The sequence below is a fragment of the Canis aureus genome, chromosome 18 (genome assembly GCF_053574225.1).
Source record: "Canis aureus isolate CA01 chromosome 18, VMU_Caureus_v.1.0, whole genome shotgun sequence".
NCBI lineage: Eukaryota > Metazoa > Chordata > Mammalia > Carnivora > Canidae > Canis > Canis aureus.
In genome coordinates this window covers 11,929,192-11,947,407 of record NC_135628.1, presented here as the reverse complement: position 1 = coordinate 11,947,407, position 18,216 = coordinate 11,929,192, and the positions used below count along the sequence as shown (strand labels likewise).

Below are 18,216 nucleotides of genomic sequence, written 5' to 3'. Positions count from 1 at the left end.
AAGAAAATATATCCCTTTCTAAAGTTTTGGTGATTGTTACTCCTTGTGAATCATTTACTAAATAGATAATGTTTGTGTCTTCATGTGGAAACTCTATAGGCTCCTTGCATCTACTCTCCTTCTTCAATCCTCCCCTAAGTGAAGGGATACTAATTTAATTGGTTAAATTTCAGAGCAATGACTGGGCAATGCTTGTTTGTAGGCAAGGACACCACACACTGATAGATTACGTACAAAGAACTGTTGTACATTTTCTCCTTCTTGCCCAATGTAGTTGAAGCAATGATCTGATTCAGGTTGTACTGGCAGAGAAATTGTGACTATGTTTTATGATATACTCCCTTTCTGTCTTTTCTCAAAGAGCTTTGTCCAACTCTGTAAGATTGGTTCCATGCCCATTGCTTCTCCACTCTCTGGTTCCACAGCCAGGTCTGGGCTTCAAACTTGACTGTGTTTTTTCTAGATGAACTTGACATTAGCCTTGAGAACAAATTCCTCTTGTTCCATCTGCTCCAGCATTTAGGAATGTGTGTTTAGTATGGCTTTCAAAAAAAAAAATATGGCTTTCAGCATACTGCTGTGATAAGGTCCCATACTTGGGTCTAAGAGTGATGGGGAAAAAGACATTGCATCTCCTCTTTTCTTTTCTTTCTTTCTTTTTTTTTTCATTGCATCTTTTCTAATACCTGGTGTTGTTTTCTCTGGTTGAGTAGGGACATATAACTGGGAACTTATATTTGGAAACAATATGCTTCATAACAAGATAGGGTTTCTACCCTGGGAGTTGAGAGATACACCTAAGATGGGGGGACATCAAAATATAAATAGCTCTGTGGAGCTAGTTGGGGAAGAATAAGAAGTTACACTTTGCAAGGCTGTGCAATATCAAGGGCTATTATTCTTGAAAATTATGAAAATTTTAAAGTATAAAGCATCACACAATTATAAGTTATTAAATTACTGTAATATAAGAACTTCAAATGTCTTAACTAGGCAATGTGATATAGTAGGAAAATTAGACCTCTAGTTGCAGATACAATTTACTGATAGAGTAACTTTGACCTTGCTTTCCTTAACCCTCAGTTCATTTTGTAAAATGGGAGTAATAAACTTTACTTTATAGAGCTATTGTGAGATTTAAAGTCCATATAGCACATTAAGCTCCTACTGGCACACTGTGGGACCTCAATAGATTGTTGCTATTGGTAGACATCTCATGGCCCTTGGTAGGTTTCCAATAAATATTAGTTCTTCTAAAGCTTTTAATCATTCTGTAGCTAGTTATGTACCTAGTTCCGGTAACAAATATGCTATATCAGCAGTAAAAACATCTCAATTTTATTATATATATGAAATCTTAGGTTTTGATGGTGGATATATGGTATTATTATGCCAAAGATATTCAAGGATAATTAAACCCTGCCCCAAATTATGGATGACCCTCGCCTGTGGTCCTATGAAAGATCTGCACACAAGGAATATAACCATGGAAGCAAAGAAACTCTTTATTATTTGTGCCTGAAATTCCAGCAGAGAGTTTTTATAACTTGACCTTTTCCTTGCCTCTCAGTCCAAGTGTGAGGGCTTACTGTGCTACTGCACAGAAAGATAAAATATTTTTAAAAACAGAGAATGTACTGACATGAAGGGATGGCTATATTTATGGGCCACTTCATTTATTCATTTATTTAAATACAGTTACCTTATTCACTAGTAAACACGGCTAACCTCCATCCTGGAATCAGATTAACATTTTTCCTTCTTGGAAGGAGGTGCAAAGGAGGGTGCAAGGAAAAAGTCTTAAGAGGCTTCCCTCTCATACATTTATGTTCTATCCCCTTTGATTCTTTCTCTAAACCAATGGGCTTAAAAATCAAATGTTACAATTAGGTCATTTCTCTTGGAGGAAAAAGTAGAGAAGTGTCAGGGAAGTTCTTACCATCCCTTCCATGTGTCTGCTTTTCTAATAATATCTAATGGTCTAAAGAGATAGATAAAGAGTATTAATTTCAAGGCCATACTATACAAAAGGCATCTATTCACCTCAGTTTGCCTGTTGCCAAGGAGAAATAAAGCTTCTGATACTGAAGAGAAAGTAAACTTTCAAAATTAGTTTTCCTTCCTTATACTATGGTAAAATTAAGCCTTCAAGTCTACAAATTTCTTTCTTAATTTTCTTGTTCTGTTCCATTCAATTGAGAATGGTTTCACACTGGCAGAGTTTGAGTTTGAGTTACTCTTTCTCATTGAACTTTCCTTCAGTACCTCTAGAGAGGGAACAATGCAGCACCAAGTCTTTGCATGGGTCCCACGTCACCAAAGATCCAGTAGTCTGCAAGATATTTGAAAATCACATCATTGAGCTCACATCCACAAAAATGAGAAGCAAATACAATATTCTAATAGCTCAATACATGTTACTGTGTATTTGTCTTTGTATGAACAGATATTTTCATTTCTCTTGAGTGGCATTTCTGTGTCACATGGCAACTATCTGTTTAATTTTACAAGAATCTAACAAACTGTTCTCCAAAGTAATTAAACCATTTTTAAGTTTCGGACAGCAGTGTTGGAGACTTTCAGACTCCATATCTTCTCCAGCAATTGCTATTGTCAGTTTTTAAGATTTTATTCATTCTACTAGGTATAGAATGGTATCAAGTTGTGGTTTTAATCTGCATTTCATTAATAACTAATGAAGTATTTGCATGTGCTTATTTATCACTAGTCTTTTTTCTTTGATGAAATGTTTGTTAAAATATTTTGCCCATTTTTTATTGGGTTGTTTCGTTTCTATTAATGAGCTATGAGAAGTCTTTATATATTCTAGATCATAGTTATTCATCAGCTATGAATTTTACAAATAGTCTCTTTCAGTCTATGGTTTGCCCTTCAAAGATTTTATTTATTTTCTTATGAGAGAGAGAGAGAGAGAGAGAGAGAGAGAATCCTGAGTAGACTCTGTGCTGAGCATGGAGCCCAATCTGGGGCTCAATCTCAGGACCCTGAGATCAGGACCTGAGCCAAAGAAACAAGAACTGGATGTTTACCTGACTGAGCCATCCAGGCACCCTGTGGTTTGTCCTTTCAAATACAGACATTTTAAAATTTTGCTTGTCTAAATTATCTTTTTTTTTTTTTTTTTTTATGGATTGTGCTTTTGGAGTTATACCTAAGAAATCTTTGCCTAACATAAAAAGTTACAAAGATCTTCACCAATGTTTTTTTTTTTTTTAAGATTTATAGTTTTAGCTTTTACATTAGGTATATGATAAACTGAATTAATTTTTACAAATAGTACAAGGTTAGATTCAAGGATCTTTTTTGTTTCCTTTTTCCTTTGTTTCTCGCTGTCTCTATTTAATTCCGTAGATATCCCAGCACGATTGCTGAAAAGACAATTTTGTCTTCATTTATCTCTGTCTTTAACAATTTTGTCAAAAATCAATTGACCCTAGACATGTGGGTCTATTTTTGAATTCTCCATTATGTTCCATGGATCTGCACATGTGTCCTTAGACTAGTAGTTTATTACTTTAGCTTGATACTAATCTTGAAATCAGTGACCGTGAGTCCTCCAGCATTGTTCTTTTAAAAATTATTTTGAGGGAGCCTGGATGGCTCAGTTGAGTAAGTGTCTGACTCTTGATTTTGGCTCAGGTCATGATCTCAAGGTCCTGGGCTCAAGCCCCACATAGGGCTCCCGCTCAGCCAGGAGACTGCTTATCTCCCTCTCTCTCTGCCCCTTCCTCTGCACTCTCTCTCTCTCTCCCTTAAATTAATAAATAAATCTTAAAAAAAATTATTTTGGTTATTCTAAGTTCTTTACATTTTCATATAAAATGTATAATTATCTTGTTAATGTCTACAAACAAAAACAAAAACCTCTACTAGGATGTTGTTTGGATTGCATTGAATCTAGACAGTGATTTGGGCAGATCTGACACCATAACAGTAATAAGTCTTTCAGTCCCTGCACAGGATTTAGTTTTGGTTTCCTTTATTTTTTCTCATCAGTATTTTTTACAGCTTACAGCATGTACTTCCTACCCATATTTTATTATACTTATTCCTAAGGGGGTATCTTCTTACTTCTATTTTGCTGAAATTCATGAGTGGATACTAAATTATGTCAAATGCCTTTTGAGGTAGCATCTGTTGAGATCATCATATCATTTCCTCTTTTTTAGTCTGTTGATATGGTGAATTAAATTGACTGGTTTGGGGATGTTGAATTTGCATTCCTAGGTTCAGGCCCACTTAATCCTATTTTATTTAATGTTAGGATTTTATTTGCTAACATTTTTGGTAAGAATTTAAGAGTAGTTTTTATTTTTTTTATTAAATTTTTTTTAGACAGGGAGAGAGAAAAAGGGTGTGTGAGCTAGCAGAGGGGCATAGGGAGAGGAAGAAGACAAATCTTAAGCAGGCTCCACACCTAGCATGGAGCCCTATCCAGGATTCAGTCTCGCAACCCTGAAATCATGACCTGAGCTGAAATCAAGAGTTGGACACTTAACCGGCTGAACCACTCAGGTGCCCCTTTATTTTTTTCCTTCTAAAATCCTTCTTTTGGTATCAGGAGAATGTCAGCCTCATAAAATGAGTTGGGAAGTGTCTCCTCTCCTGTATTTTTTGGAAGATTTTGGGTAGAATTGGTATTATTTATTTCTTTGGTATTTAGTAGAGTGCCCTAGTGAAGCTTTTTGGGCCCCAAGTTTTCTTTGTGGGAACATTTTTTTAACTCTAAATTTATTGCATAGACATTGGGCTATTCATCTCTTTTTTTTTTTTAAGATTTATTTATTTATGAAAGACACACACAGAGAGAGAGAGAGAGAGAGTCAGAGACAGAGGCAGAGGGAGAAGCAGGCTCCATGCAGGGAGCCCGATGTGGGACTGGATCCCGAGACTCCAGGATCACGCTCTGAGCTGAAGGCAGGTGCTTAACTACTGAGCCATCAGGCATCCCTCATCTCTTCCTTCTTGAGTGAATTTTGATAGTATCTCAGGAAATTTTTATTTTATCTAAAGTCATCAGAAATTACTAGTATTATGGTGTTCATCATATCCTCAATATCCCTTTAACTATGTGATAGGCAGAGATGCCCCCTTTTCTTATCAAAATATCAGAATTTCTCATCCAAATATTGTCTTCTGTTTCTCCTTTTTGACCAGTCTATCTAGACATTTATCAATATTTTTTCTCTTTTAAAATAACTAGCTTTTGCCTTTGTTGATTTCACCTGTTGTTTTCTATTTTTAATTTCATTGTTCACCAGTCTTTATTTCTACCTTCTGTCAGCTTTGGTTTTAATTTGCTCATATTTTTCTGTAAAAAAAATTTTTTTTTCTTTCTTTCTAATGAAAGCAATTGATGGTGTGTCTCTGTAATAACTGCATTAGCTATATGCCACAAATTTTGACATGCTGTGTGCTCATTTTTAGAGTGTAAGGAATTTTCTGACTTCCTTTGGGAGATTTTTCTTTGGTCCATAGAGGCACTTAAAATTGTGCTGGTTAATTTCTAAATCTTCAGTGGTTTGCCAGATAGCTTTCTGTTACTGGCTTTTAGCTTCAGTCGTTCATAGCTTACCTATTCTTCCTCGATCATTTTTGACTAGTTCTAAACTGTTGTTACCCCTTTATGCTAACCTGTCATGCTTGCCTTTAACTTTGTATCTGTTTCTCAGATCTCTGCCTTTACTGCAATCACTTCTTCCATGCTCTGCCAAAAGTACAGGAGTGCGTGTGTCCTATTTCCCTGACAAGATGCTTATTACTCATTGGACTTTAGTTCATTTGGATGCCTGGTAGCTTCAGTTCTCTGACAGGACCACGAAATATGATTGTGTAAATTTTCCAGCTTTTTACTGTTGTTAGAAACAACGGCTCAAATGATATTTTCTTATAGCTCTCTGCATCTTTAGTGAGAGTGGCACTTCAATGACTGAGATTTTTGGTGTTTAGATATTAAGTAAATGATCCAAGTTTTCATAACTAGGAGGTGGTGTTGAACTCCAAAACTCATTTTCCCTCCATAGCATCACATTGAATTATAAGCTCTTTAAAGACTCAGGGTAATATTAAGTTATATTTATATAGGGTTTTTCCAGTTAAGAACACTTAAGTTCTTACATTTAGTAGCTAATTGAATCTTTGTAGTCTTGTGATTTGCCCATTATTAAGGTCCTTATAAGTGAGAAGAATCTCTATTTAATAACTTGAGCTGAGTAATAAAGATAAAATTCAAACCTGTTTCCGAGCCCACAGAGCTTCCCCAATTCCAGGTCAATGTAGATATTTAAAATGGACATAACCCTATGGATTCTTTAAATGTTGAGTTTATTTCCTGAAAGATAAAAAAAAAAATTAGTGAGAAGTTTAGTTCTCAAAAAGGAAAATGAATTACTGAGAAATAGGGCTTAATATGGTTTTTTAATTCTAGAGCTACTTTTAGCCATCAATATCATTCCTTTTTCTGGATGAAAGTAAAATGGATGACACTCTTTGAAACTGTGCTGTTATCATAGAAAAAAAAAAAAGACGATTTTGCTGTTCTTATAATGAGCTAAAACTACTTCAAAAATAATGTCAACATATCTTTCCTAGCATTTGTCTATCAGTGGGAGATTGTTATTAGAGCACAAATTAGTATTTTATTAATATTATCACTTACACATGCCATTTTAAATAATCTGTGTACAATTATACTGAAAAGTTAAAGACATGCAAAATTCATCTTAAAGGCAAAGCAAACATTATTTGTAAACCTACAGATATTTCAGACATTCGTATTTATACAATATGAAGTTGAGGCAAGTAGATAGCCCACTCAGGCCAAAATTACAAGAGGACATAAATGTGAATAAGATGTTCTTCCTATTATATGTTTTAAGTGAAGTGCATTCTATTCCTAAAAATTCTTCCAAAGCCACATGAAAAGAAATGGTAAAACTTTGAGTTTATAAGGTGAGAAAATTCTACCCCACTTTAGTAGGTTTAGTAGTTTTTGAGTCAAGATCCTAGAAATAATTAGGAATGAGAAGAATATGGGAAGATTTAAAGAACATCACAAATCCTACTTGTCTCAAAATATGTTCTATAGTGACTAGATTTTTGCCTTTGAATTATGTTTATAGGCCTAGTGTATTTCTTCTATATGGAGCCTGGATATTTCACTTTTTTTCTGAAGGAGGGGAAAAAAAATCAATGTTAACCAGTTTGCATTTGCAAAAAGAATGGCACTGAGAGAATGGAATTATGGTCAGGTGAGTTTGTATAGGAGATAGCTCAGAAAGGGTATAGAGCTTATGACGTTTCCTCAGAGAGAGTGATCCTGATAAACATGAATACTCTGGGCATACGAGACAAGAGAATAGGAGTAGAGTAGAAGATTTCAACTCTGATGGCTTTTCCCAGAGATTTAGTAAAGAACATACTTGCTAACATGGATTCTGGACTCTATCTAGTCCTTGTTAACTACAAAGGGTGTACGCTATTTACCAAATACCCACCACGTCTGAGGCATTATTTTGGGAGCAGTGTGATATAAAACTAAGAATGTTTTGTCTTTTTTTTTTTTTTTTTTTGCTTTTTTAAAAAAATGTATTCATGATAGACTCACAGAGAGAGAGAGAGAGAGAGAGAGGCAGAAACACAGACAGAGGGAGAAGCAGGCTCCATGTAAGGAGCCTGATGCGGCACTCGATCCTGGGACTTCAGGATCATGCCCTGGGCCAAAGGCAGGTGCTGAACCGCTGAGCCACCCAGGGATCCCCTGTTTTGTCTTTTAGGGGGTCTATGATCTATTTGGGGATATATCATTACAGAAAAAAGTAGATAGGCAATAGTAAAGATAAATCCTCAAAAGGAACTTAGAATACCCATTGAGTTTACAGCAAGGTGCTACTTATAATTCCTGGAATGAGATAATTTTGGACCAAATTCCAATGAGAAAGTAGGATTTGAAATGGTCCTTGAGAAAGGTTTGGAAGAGTGGAATACAGAAGTGGCATCTTCTAAAGGGAGTTAATCAGAAGAAGCAAAATACAAGAGAAGGAGATAAATTTGTCTGGAGTGATACTCAGTGGGGAAGGGTGGAAGATTAGTGGTTTTAGGACAGGATTGGATTGTGGAGTCTACTGCTCAAGCCCCTCTTATTCTATTCCTTAAATGTAATATTGCCTTAGTCTCCAACCTCAAACCCCTTTTTCACTTTGCATAATTGCCTGAGGGAACTCACATCCTCTCCTGAGACTTCAGGTAGGAAGAATATGTGTTGAAAATTTTCAAGTTTGTATCTCTAGCCATTAAATTTCTGTATTTCAGTGCCTCAGGCTAGTATATCCAGTTGCTCACCAGATTTCTCTACTTGAATATCTCCTATTAGAGAAACTAAATGGTATTCCAATCTGATATCATAATCTTGCTCAACCACCTCTCCAAACTCTTTCTCCTTTTCCCACAATCTTGTCTTTTGAACTCACTACTTATGTGATGCTGGGCAAGTTGTTAAGGTCTTTATACCTTGCTTACTACATTTGAAAAAAACAGGGATACAATTATTGTTTTATTTAGGAGTTTCTGGGAGGATAAAAACAAGTCCAGATATGTAAAACCATAAGAACCGTGCTTATTACCTAGTAAATTCTCCCGAAATGTCATTGCTTTTTTAGCCATTTAAGCCAGTATGTTTCATTACCTTTCTCCCAGTATTGAATTGGTCAGAAAGTGCTATCCAATATGTGCTTCTCCGTTTCCTTCTCTCAATCCCTGCTGGTGTGACCTTAGTCCAGATGTGCATTACTTCTCAACTGCATTGTTTTGATAATTGTAATAAACTGATAAATGCTCTCCCTATCTCCAATTTCACTCCTCTCCCCTCTAATTTCAAAAATGCCACCATCGTGACCTTTTGAAACTGCACTGAACAAAATGCTTCGAGGAAAATGAGTTGCATTCATAATGAGACTCAAATTCCCTTGAATAGCAGCACACCAGGCTCTACGTGATCTGACCCCATCTGCCTGTTTGGCTGTCTGTGATGCCGCTTTGCCAATGAATCCAGATGCTTTAGCTATATCAAGTCTTCCTCTCCCTTTCCATTTTTGCAAATGCAACTCCTTCCACTTTCATAGTCCATTCTCCAATCCCTTTCCTTTCTTATGCAACTTTTATTTCTTCTTTTGACCAACTGATATACTTTGGCTTCCTAAATGTGTTCCTTCCCAGGCCATTTTGGGTTGGATGATGTATCAAGAAAACAGCAGGAAACAGATGATAGAATCTCAAAATGAATCATGTGAGGAGGGCTTAATATAGGGATTATTTACAAAGGTGTAGATATGATTAAAGAAAACCCATAAAGGATAGTGCAGGGTCTTAGAACTACCAACAGCTGGAAGCAGTTATTACCCCTGTGCCTGATGGGGCAAGAGGAGCTAGTACCTCATGGTTTACCCTGGAGAGGACCACCTAACAAGAGATGTGCTCTGTTGCATCACCTGTAGCTATCTCTCAAAGAGGAATCAGGGAGTAAACACCCTGTCCTCAGAATTATTGTACTTTCTGTCCTGTTTTTAGTGTCTTCCACTGTCTGAGCTCAGTGTGAAGCCAGAGGGTAAGACTGATGAAATAGCCATAAAGTCTGCCCCCTGAGAGCATCACAGAGTAAGGCAGAAGGGGAATCTGGAAGGACAATAGAAAAACTTTCTTCTGCAGTATCTAGTCCCCAGAACATACCCTTATTGCAAGGTATATTGGTATAGTTATAAGGTATACAACTAATACATTGTGTTGAACACATGTCTGTTTTTGTCATCAATTGAGAAGTGTTTGATCATAGGGACTGTCTTTATATTTTCTCAGCATTTAGCCAGGACCCAGTGTATTACCCTGTACTTAAATGAACAAACCAAACCAACAAATGAATGAATGGCATACCAGGGTGAGGTCTGTGCCCTGTAAAACATGGGAATTGGTACTGTTTATAGCTAATTATCTAATTCACCTTCTAGAACTCTAGATGTGTATGCTGCAGTTCAGGCCTTTATGTTAAGACATGATGTCTATTTCTCTTTTGTGTGATATGTAAATGAGTGCAAATATGCACATGTGTTGTTTACTTCATAATGTTTAAAAATGATGATGGGTCAGACAAATACCAGACAATTTACAAGCTTTAGATGTATGAGAAAACAATTTCTCTAAGAAAATGATCTCCGTTTAGTCATTTATTCACTTGACTTAACCCCATGCTGCTATTAGTTATGCAGGGAAAATAGTGTTTTAATGACTCTTCAGAAAATGTTCACCCCAGGAAGAAATACTGTATGACTGGAATAGGCTAAGAGGATATTTATCTCTCTGCGCTTTTTGTGGGTCTTAATACTATCACACCTACGTGCTCCAAGAAAGACATTATAGTAGAACAGCTGCTAACAAAGGTGTTTATGATTCATATGGAAATTAGGACTTCAGAAAGAATAAAGTCCTTTTGAACACATTAACTGGCCTAAATATAAAATATAAATTACGGGATCTACCCTTTATATGAAGCAGTATAACTATGATTACAGTTAAAGATAACTCAGAAAAAAATATAAAGAGTTAATAATGTAATTCTGTCTCTGGGTTTTTTAATGAAGCATTCTGATTTTGAAAAAAGTGATGTTAGCTTATTGTGGAATTATGGTTAACCAAGTTCTTTTGTAACAAGAAAATTAAGTTTTTAAGATTTTGAGGAAGACATACCCCCTCCCTTTTTTTTTTTTTAACAGTTGAGGAAACTGATCTTCACTTTTTAGTTGGTTGCAGGGATAGAACCCATTTAGGGATTCTCAAGCCTAAATTCCTTATACTACATCATGCTGTCTCCCTAATGCACTAGGGGAATAAGGCATCATGTAGACAGCCAATCCCCATGGGATTTGATTTCTGGAGAGAGCCCAGGAGTTCTAGAATACAGTGATTCATTTAATAAGAGCTTTCATACAGAATATGAAAGCCTAGATCCATTTATAAACTATAGAACAGAAAATGTCTCTGCTAAGGAAGCTTTGTGGATGAATGATTACAAGATGCCATAGTTAATTATCTCCCTTCATAATGGCTTATCAAAGGAAAGCAGAAATGGTGCCTATGTTGTTTTTAGGAAAAAAGTTTTGCTTATTTTTCTGTTTTCATAAACAAGAAGGAAATTTTTTCTAAAGTACTTTTTGTAATAGTAACTTCTTAGAGGAATTCCACATCTTCCCTTTTGCTGATGCACGCCAAATCTTACTGCCTTTATGCTTCCATACCTCAGATTTACTGTTAATTTTCTTTGCTCCCTTCCCAGTCTCCTCTATAGTCATTTGTATGGACTTGAAAGCTGGATAAAGGGAAAATGAGCTAAGAAACAACTATCCAATTGATTAAATGGAACCCATTTATTCTTGTATCATGGATGAAAACTAATCATCTGAAATCTCATCACCATTTGTTTCTACCTGCTCTATGTTCTAGTTGCTGAATGAGAATCTTTAAGGCTTGGAGCTATTTTTTGATGTTTATCCTTGGAAAACTGGTACTAGTCTTTGTCATTTATGACAGCTCCTACATTGGGACTGCTGAATGCCAATTTGAAGAAAATAAAACATAATGTTATCTGAGCTATTTTCCCCACCCGGCAAATATTAGGAATATTTCCTGAAATAAGTAAGAGATTTGTTTTCTAGGCCTGAACTTTACCATAAGTTTCAGAGTAAGGTGTCTGCCTCCATCTGGACTTTCCTCAAAAGCTTCTTGATCTTCACTTGTCTCTTCCTCCTCATACTTGCTCCTCCACCAGTCTTCTCCACTTCAGTATGGAAGATGTGGCCCCAATTTGGGTGACTAAAGAAGAAATATGGAGACCTGAACTAAACACCTAGAAGCTCATCTGATGGTCTCTCAAGAATATGGTTAATTATGCCACATAGGAAAAGAATATACAAACCAGTCCACCCACCTGCCTTGAGGTTGTGGCTATACCGAAACTCTCACTGATAGGAGAACTAATCCCCTTAAGGCATTTTAAAAACATATTCTAAAAAAAATAAAATAAAAAAATAAAAAATAAATAAAAACATATTCTGAAGTAAGTATCATGACTTGTCTTTGAAAAGATGCATAGAAAGTGAAATATCGGGGTGCCTGGGTGGCTCAGTCAGTTAAGCGACTGCCTTACTCTTGAGTCATGATCTCAGGGTCCTGGGACTAAGCCCCACATTGAGCCCCACATTGGGGTCCCTGCTCAGTGAGGGTCGGCTTCTCCCTCTTCCCCAGCCCCTCCCCACCACTTGTACGCTCTTTCTTTCTCTAGGTCTCAAATACATAAAATCTTTAAAAGAAAAAAAGAAAGTTCAATGTGAATTTGAGATATGTCTATACAAAAAAAAAAAAAAAGACACAGTAGTTGAAGTCCATTCTGGGTATGGGGTAGTATAACTGTCTCAGATAGAAACCAATGTACTATGTGAAGGAGCACTTAACTTCAAAACTTCTTTCTAGAATATTTTGTGAAATAACTGGAAATAGATGGGACTCAGCTTCAGTAAAGCTTGGAAAGCTTTCAGAGCTAGGCTTAGGTGCCTATAATGGGTGGAACTGCATGTTATAAATCATACCAGTTTATTAGTAGCAAGTGGGATAAATCCTGAGGCAAGTGAGGAGAGAATTAATGAGAAGGTGCTCTATACTTAAAGCATTTTGCAAGATAGATATAAGATATATGTATATATGATAGATATATAAGATAGAGAAAGAGAATGTGCAAGTGAGCTAGCTATAAATAAAAAAGCCTGGCAAGAAAGAGAAGGAAGAGAGCACTGACGAGGTGTCATGCTCTGAAACTGTAGGTATCTGCCACTAAACACCTTGATTCGAGGACCAAGATTGCTGAACATTGCAAAAATTGTGGGTTGTGCGTCTGAAGAGATTACAAAAAATGACTGCCTGAAAAAGGCCAATTATTGTTTTTAAAAAGTATTTATCCTGGGATCTTAGCACCCGTGAGCTGAGTTTGTTCCTCTAAAAACACTGGGAGACTGGCAAGGGACTAAAGGAAAACCTATATATGAAATGAGAGCTTTGTTCATCCTTAAAGACTCCATTCTGACTCTTCTTAGGAGTTAGTTTTACTCCCCAGCTCTCTCATATCTTCATGATTTTCCTCTTCACTGGCCCTTCATCAGGTTGTCAACATATAAAAATGTTCACGTGGAATTATTACCCCTTCCCTTGGATCTCCAGTACACCTCTTGCTCAATATCATCATTGTTCTTTGTGGCCAAATTTGAAAGAAAAATCTCTACTCATTGCTTTTTTCAGTGTTTTCTAGAATTCTCACACCCATCACTCTACAGAAGCCAGCTTCGGAGGGCACTCATTGATAGCCTCCCACCTGCCATCGATTGGCTTCTTTTCAGTGGTTCTCCTCCCTGACATCTATGGTATTTGCCATGACAAAGCATCCTTTGTCTTGGGAATCCCTACTTTCCTATAATTTCCTCTTAATTTTTTTGACCACTCTTTAGGAGCCTCTTTCTAGGTTTCCTTTCCTTCCAGGATCTTGGGAATATGGGCATTACCAAAGGATGAGTTCTTGGTTTTTTGCTGTTCTCATGCTTTTATCTGTTGCCATCCCCTCAACTGTGCTTGATTTCCACAAACCTCTGTCTCCAGTCCAGAACTCGTGTCAGAGCTGCCAAGTTACCAGCTTCATGCACTGGGACTGAAGGCCTCTCAGAGATCATTGGGCTAACTCTGTTCCTGGATAAACTTGCTCCTTCTCTTCTGCACTTCTGCCTTATAATTACTTTGCAGTCCTCTCCCCTGAAAACTTTGAGATCTGTGAGTCCTCTTTCTCACATCCCCAGGAACTGATCAGTAAATCTGGCTGATGGCATGCCAAAACTCACTTTGGGGTTCCTTATCCCTTCCTTTATTTTTTTTCTGCCATTCCCCTCATTTGGCTTTTCTCATTCTGAGTGAGTTTAGATCATCTAGTCAGCCTCCTAATAGTGGTTTTGTCTTCAGGCTTCTCAGTGCTTCTCCACACTTCTAAATTTCCACTCTGATACCTTCCCCTTATCATGTTCTCTCCTTCTCCTCCTCATTCCTTTTTTAGAGAGGGGGCGAGGGGCAGAGGGGGAGGGAGCAAGAGAATCTCAAGCCCTTGGTCGGGCTCTGCACTGGGTAGATGGTCTAACTCCCCAGTCACACTAGACTACTTGTTGTTAGATCATGCTCAGCTGAGTCTTGATTATTTTGCAGGTGCTTTCCCTGTTTGGAATTTTCTTCTGCTGCTCTTTGCCTCCGAATGAGTTTTTTTTTTTTTTTTTTCAAGTCCTAGCTCTTGTCCTGCTGCCTCTGTGAAGAGGTGGGATGAAGCCCTACTCGTGTCTCTTCTCTGCACACACTAAGAAGTAGTGGGGCAATGAGGGTAGGTTGTGAGTTTTGATGTCAGACCAACATTAGTGCCAATCACAGCCTCTCCACATTTTAGCTAATTTGCTAAGTTATTAATTTCTCTTGGTATGTTGTTTCAATCATTTCTAAAATGGATCATTGATATATTCCTCCCAAAGATGCTAATATTTATTGAGAATTTATAGTGTGCCAGTCATTCTTTTAAGCTTTTGACATGAATTAGCTCATCTAATTAAGGAGTAGATTTAAAGAGCCTGTCACATCATAACTATGTGCCAGCACAGAATACTTACTACACTCTATCAGTGCTCTTGGTTTATGAAACTCTTATACCACTATACCATGTGCTTTCTGGAGGTAAGAACTAACTCTGTCATTCATCACCTTCTTTGTGGTACAGTATTAGCACATAGCAAGTGCTAAATAATTGCTGCACTTTTGAAATTACAGCAAAGCCGAGTTGACCATTGAACTGATATTGGATTACATGCGACTTGTTATTTTGGTTAATGGGTTTCCATATTCATACATAGGAATATTCTAGCCAAGATTACATATAAAGGCATTAGCATTTTAAAATGCTAATTTTTGTGGGGTTCCTGGCTGACTCAGTCAGTGGAACATTGCTAACTCTTAATCTTGGGGTTCTGAGTTTGAGCCCCACGCTGAGTGTAGAGATTACTTAAAAATAAAATCTTAAAACAATAAAATACTAACTTTTGTATTAGAATAAATATAATAAATCACATTGTGATAAGGTTGTTTAAATAATTTAAAATTGATGCTCTTATCTTCTTGTTGACACATGCTTCTTTTCTTTTAAAGGCTATTTTTGGGCAGCCTGGGTGGCTTAGTGGTTTAGCACCTGCCTTCGGCTCAGGGTGTGATTCTGGAGTTCCGGGATCGAGTCCCACATCAGGCACCCTGCATGGAGCCTGCTTCTCCCTCTGTCTGTGTCTCTGCTTCTCTCTCTGTCTCTCTCTCTTTCTGTCTCTCATGAATAAATAAGTAAAAAGTCTTAAAAAATAAAGGCTATTTTGATGGGAGATAGAGTGAATAAAATTAGGAGTGGATAGGTCTCTTATAAGAAAAAAAGTCAGAGAAAAAATTATTTGAGGTTAGGTGAGATTTTTTTTTTTTTTTTTTTTTTTTTTTTATTGGTGTTCAATTTACTAACATACAGAATAACACCCAGTGCCCGTCACCCATTCACTCCCACCCCCCGCCCTCCTCCCCTTCTACCACCCCTAGTTCGTTTCCCAGAGTTAGCAGTCTTTATGTTCTGTCTCCGTTTCTGATATTTCCCACACATTTCTTCTCCCTTCCCTTATTTTCCCTTTCACTATTATTTATATTCCCCAAATGAATGAGAACATATAATGTTTGTCCTTCTCCGACTGACTTACTTCACTCAGCATAATACCCTCCAGTTCCATCCACGTTGAAGCAAATGGTGGGTATTTGTCATTTCTAATAGCTGAGTAATATTCCATTGTATACATAAACCACATCTTCTTTATCCATTCATCTTTCGTTGGACACCGAGGCTCCTTCCACAGTTTGGCTATCGTGGCCATTGCTGCTAGAAACATCGGGGTGCAGGTGTCCCAGCGTTTCATTGCATTTGTATCTTTGGGGTAAATCCCCAACAGTGCAATTGCTGGGTCGTAGGGCAGGTATATTTTTAACTGTTTGAGGAACCTCCACACAGTTTTCCACAGTGGCTGCACCAGTTCACATTCCCACCAACAGTGTAAGAGGGTTCCCTTTTCTCCACATCCTCTCCAACATTTGTTGTTTCCTGCCTTGTTAATTTTTCCCATTCTCACTGGTGTGAGGTGGTATCTCATTGTGGTTTTGATTTGTATTTCCCTGATGGCAAGTGATGCAGAGCATTTTCTCATGTGCATGTTGGCCATGTCTATGTCTTCTTCTGTGAGATTTCTGTTCATGTCTTTTGCCCATTTCATGATTGGATTGTTTGTTTCTTTGGTGTTGAGTTTAATAAGTTCTTTATAGATCTTGGAAACTAGCCCTTTATCTGATATGTCATTTGCAAATATCTTCTCCCATTCTGTAGGTTGTCTTTGAGTTTTGTTGACTGTATCCTTTGCTGTGCAAAAGCTTCTTATCTTGATGAAGTCCCAATAGTTCATTTTTGCTTTTGTTTCTTTTGCCTTCGTGGATGTATCTTGCAAGAAGTTACTATGGCCGAGTTCAAAAAGGGTGTTGCCTGTGTTCTTCTCTAGGATTTTGATGGAATCTTGTCTCACATTTAGATCTTTCATCCATTTTGAGTTTATCTTTGTGTATGGTGAAAGAGAGTGGTCTAGTTTCATTCTTCTGCATGTGGATGTCCAATTTTCCCAGCACCATTTATTGAAGAGACTGTCTTTCTTCCAATGGATAGTCTTTCCTCCTTTATCGAATATTAGTTGCCCATAAAGTTCAGGGTCCACTTCTGGATTCTCTATTCTGTTCCACTGATCTATGTGTCTGTTTTTGTGCCAGTACCACACTGTCTTGATGACCACAGCTTTGTAGTACAACCTGAAATCTGGCATTGTGATGCCCCCAGATATGGTTTTCTTTTTTAAAATTCCCCTGGCTATTCGGGGTCTTTTCTGATTCCACACAAATCTTAAAATAATTTGTTCTAACTCTCTGAAGAAAGTCCATGGTATTTTGATAGGGATTGCATTAAACGTGTATATTGCCCTGGGTAACATTGACATTTTCACAATATTAATTCTGCCAATCCATGAGCATGTAATATTTTTCCATCTCTTTGTGTCTTCCTCAATTTCTTTCAGAAGTGTTCTATAGTTTTGAGGGTATAGATCCTTTACATCTTTGGTGAGGTTTATTCCTAGGTATCTTATGCTTTTGGGTGCAATTGTAAATGGGATTGACTCCTTAATTTCTCTTTCTTCAGTCTCATTGTTAGTGTATAGAAATGCCACTGACTTCTGGGCATTGATTTTGTATCCTGCCACGCTACCGAATTGCTGTATGAGTTCTAGCAATCTTGGGGTGGAGACTTTTGGGTTTTCTATGTAGAGTATCATGTCATCGGCGAAGAGGGAGAGTTTGACTTCTTCTTTGCCAATTTGAATGCCTTTAATGTCTTTTTGTTGTCTGATTGCTGAGGCTAGGACTTCCAGTACTATGTTGAACAGCAGTGGTGAGAGTGGACATCCCTGTCTTGTTCCTGATCTTAGGGGAAAGGCTCCCAGTGCTTCCCCATTGAGAATGATATTTGCTGTGGGCTTTTCATAGATGGCTTTTAAGATGTCGAGGAATGTTCCCTCTATCCCTACACTCTGAAGAGTTTTGATCAGGAATGGATGCTGTATTTTGTCAAATGCTTTCTCTGCATCCAATGAGAGGATCATATGGTTCTTGGTTTTTCTCTTGCTGATATGATGAATCACATTGATTGTTTTACGGGTGTTGAACCAGCCTTGTGTCCCAGGGATAAATCCTACTTGGTCATGGTGAATAATTTTCTTAATGTACTGTTGGATCCTATTGGCCAGTATCTTGTTGAGAATTTTTGCATCCATGTTCATCAGGGATATTGGTCTGTAATTCTCCTTTTTGGCGGGGTCTTTGTCTGGCTTTGGAATTAAGGTGATGCTGGCTTCATAGAACGAATTTGGAAGTACTCCATCTCTTTCTATCTTTCCAAACAGCTTTAGGAGAATAGGTATGATTTCTTCTTTAAACGTTTGATAAAATTCTCCTGGGAAGCCATCTGGC

At 37.4% G+C, this 18,216-nt stretch overlaps 2 long non-coding RNA genes across 9 annotated transcripts in view; one reads left to right on the top strand and one right to left on the bottom strand.

Annotated features, from left to right (window-relative positions):
* The window catches only part of LOC144288575 (uncharacterized), a 271,172-nt gene that overhangs the window by 122,861 nt on the left and 130,095 nt on the right, over positions 1–18,216 (top strand). The gene's annotated exons all lie outside the window — the stretch shown is intronic.
* Positions 65–18,216, bottom strand: part of LOC144288574 (uncharacterized) — a 64,849-nt gene continuing 46,697 nt past the window's right edge. For 7 of the 8 annotated variants that reach the window (XR_013356533.1, XR_013356535.1, XR_013356538.1 and 4 more), the window contains 3 exons: positions 11,734–11,877; positions 6,256–6,352; positions 1,498–2,332 (listed from right to left, as the gene is read on the bottom strand). This is a non-coding gene — a long non-coding RNA (uncharacterized LOC144288574). Of the gene's footprint in view, positions 543–1,497; positions 2,333–6,255; positions 6,353–11,733; positions 11,878–18,216 lie in introns of those variants that run through there. The other variant, XR_013356534.1, reaches the window with a different exon arrangement.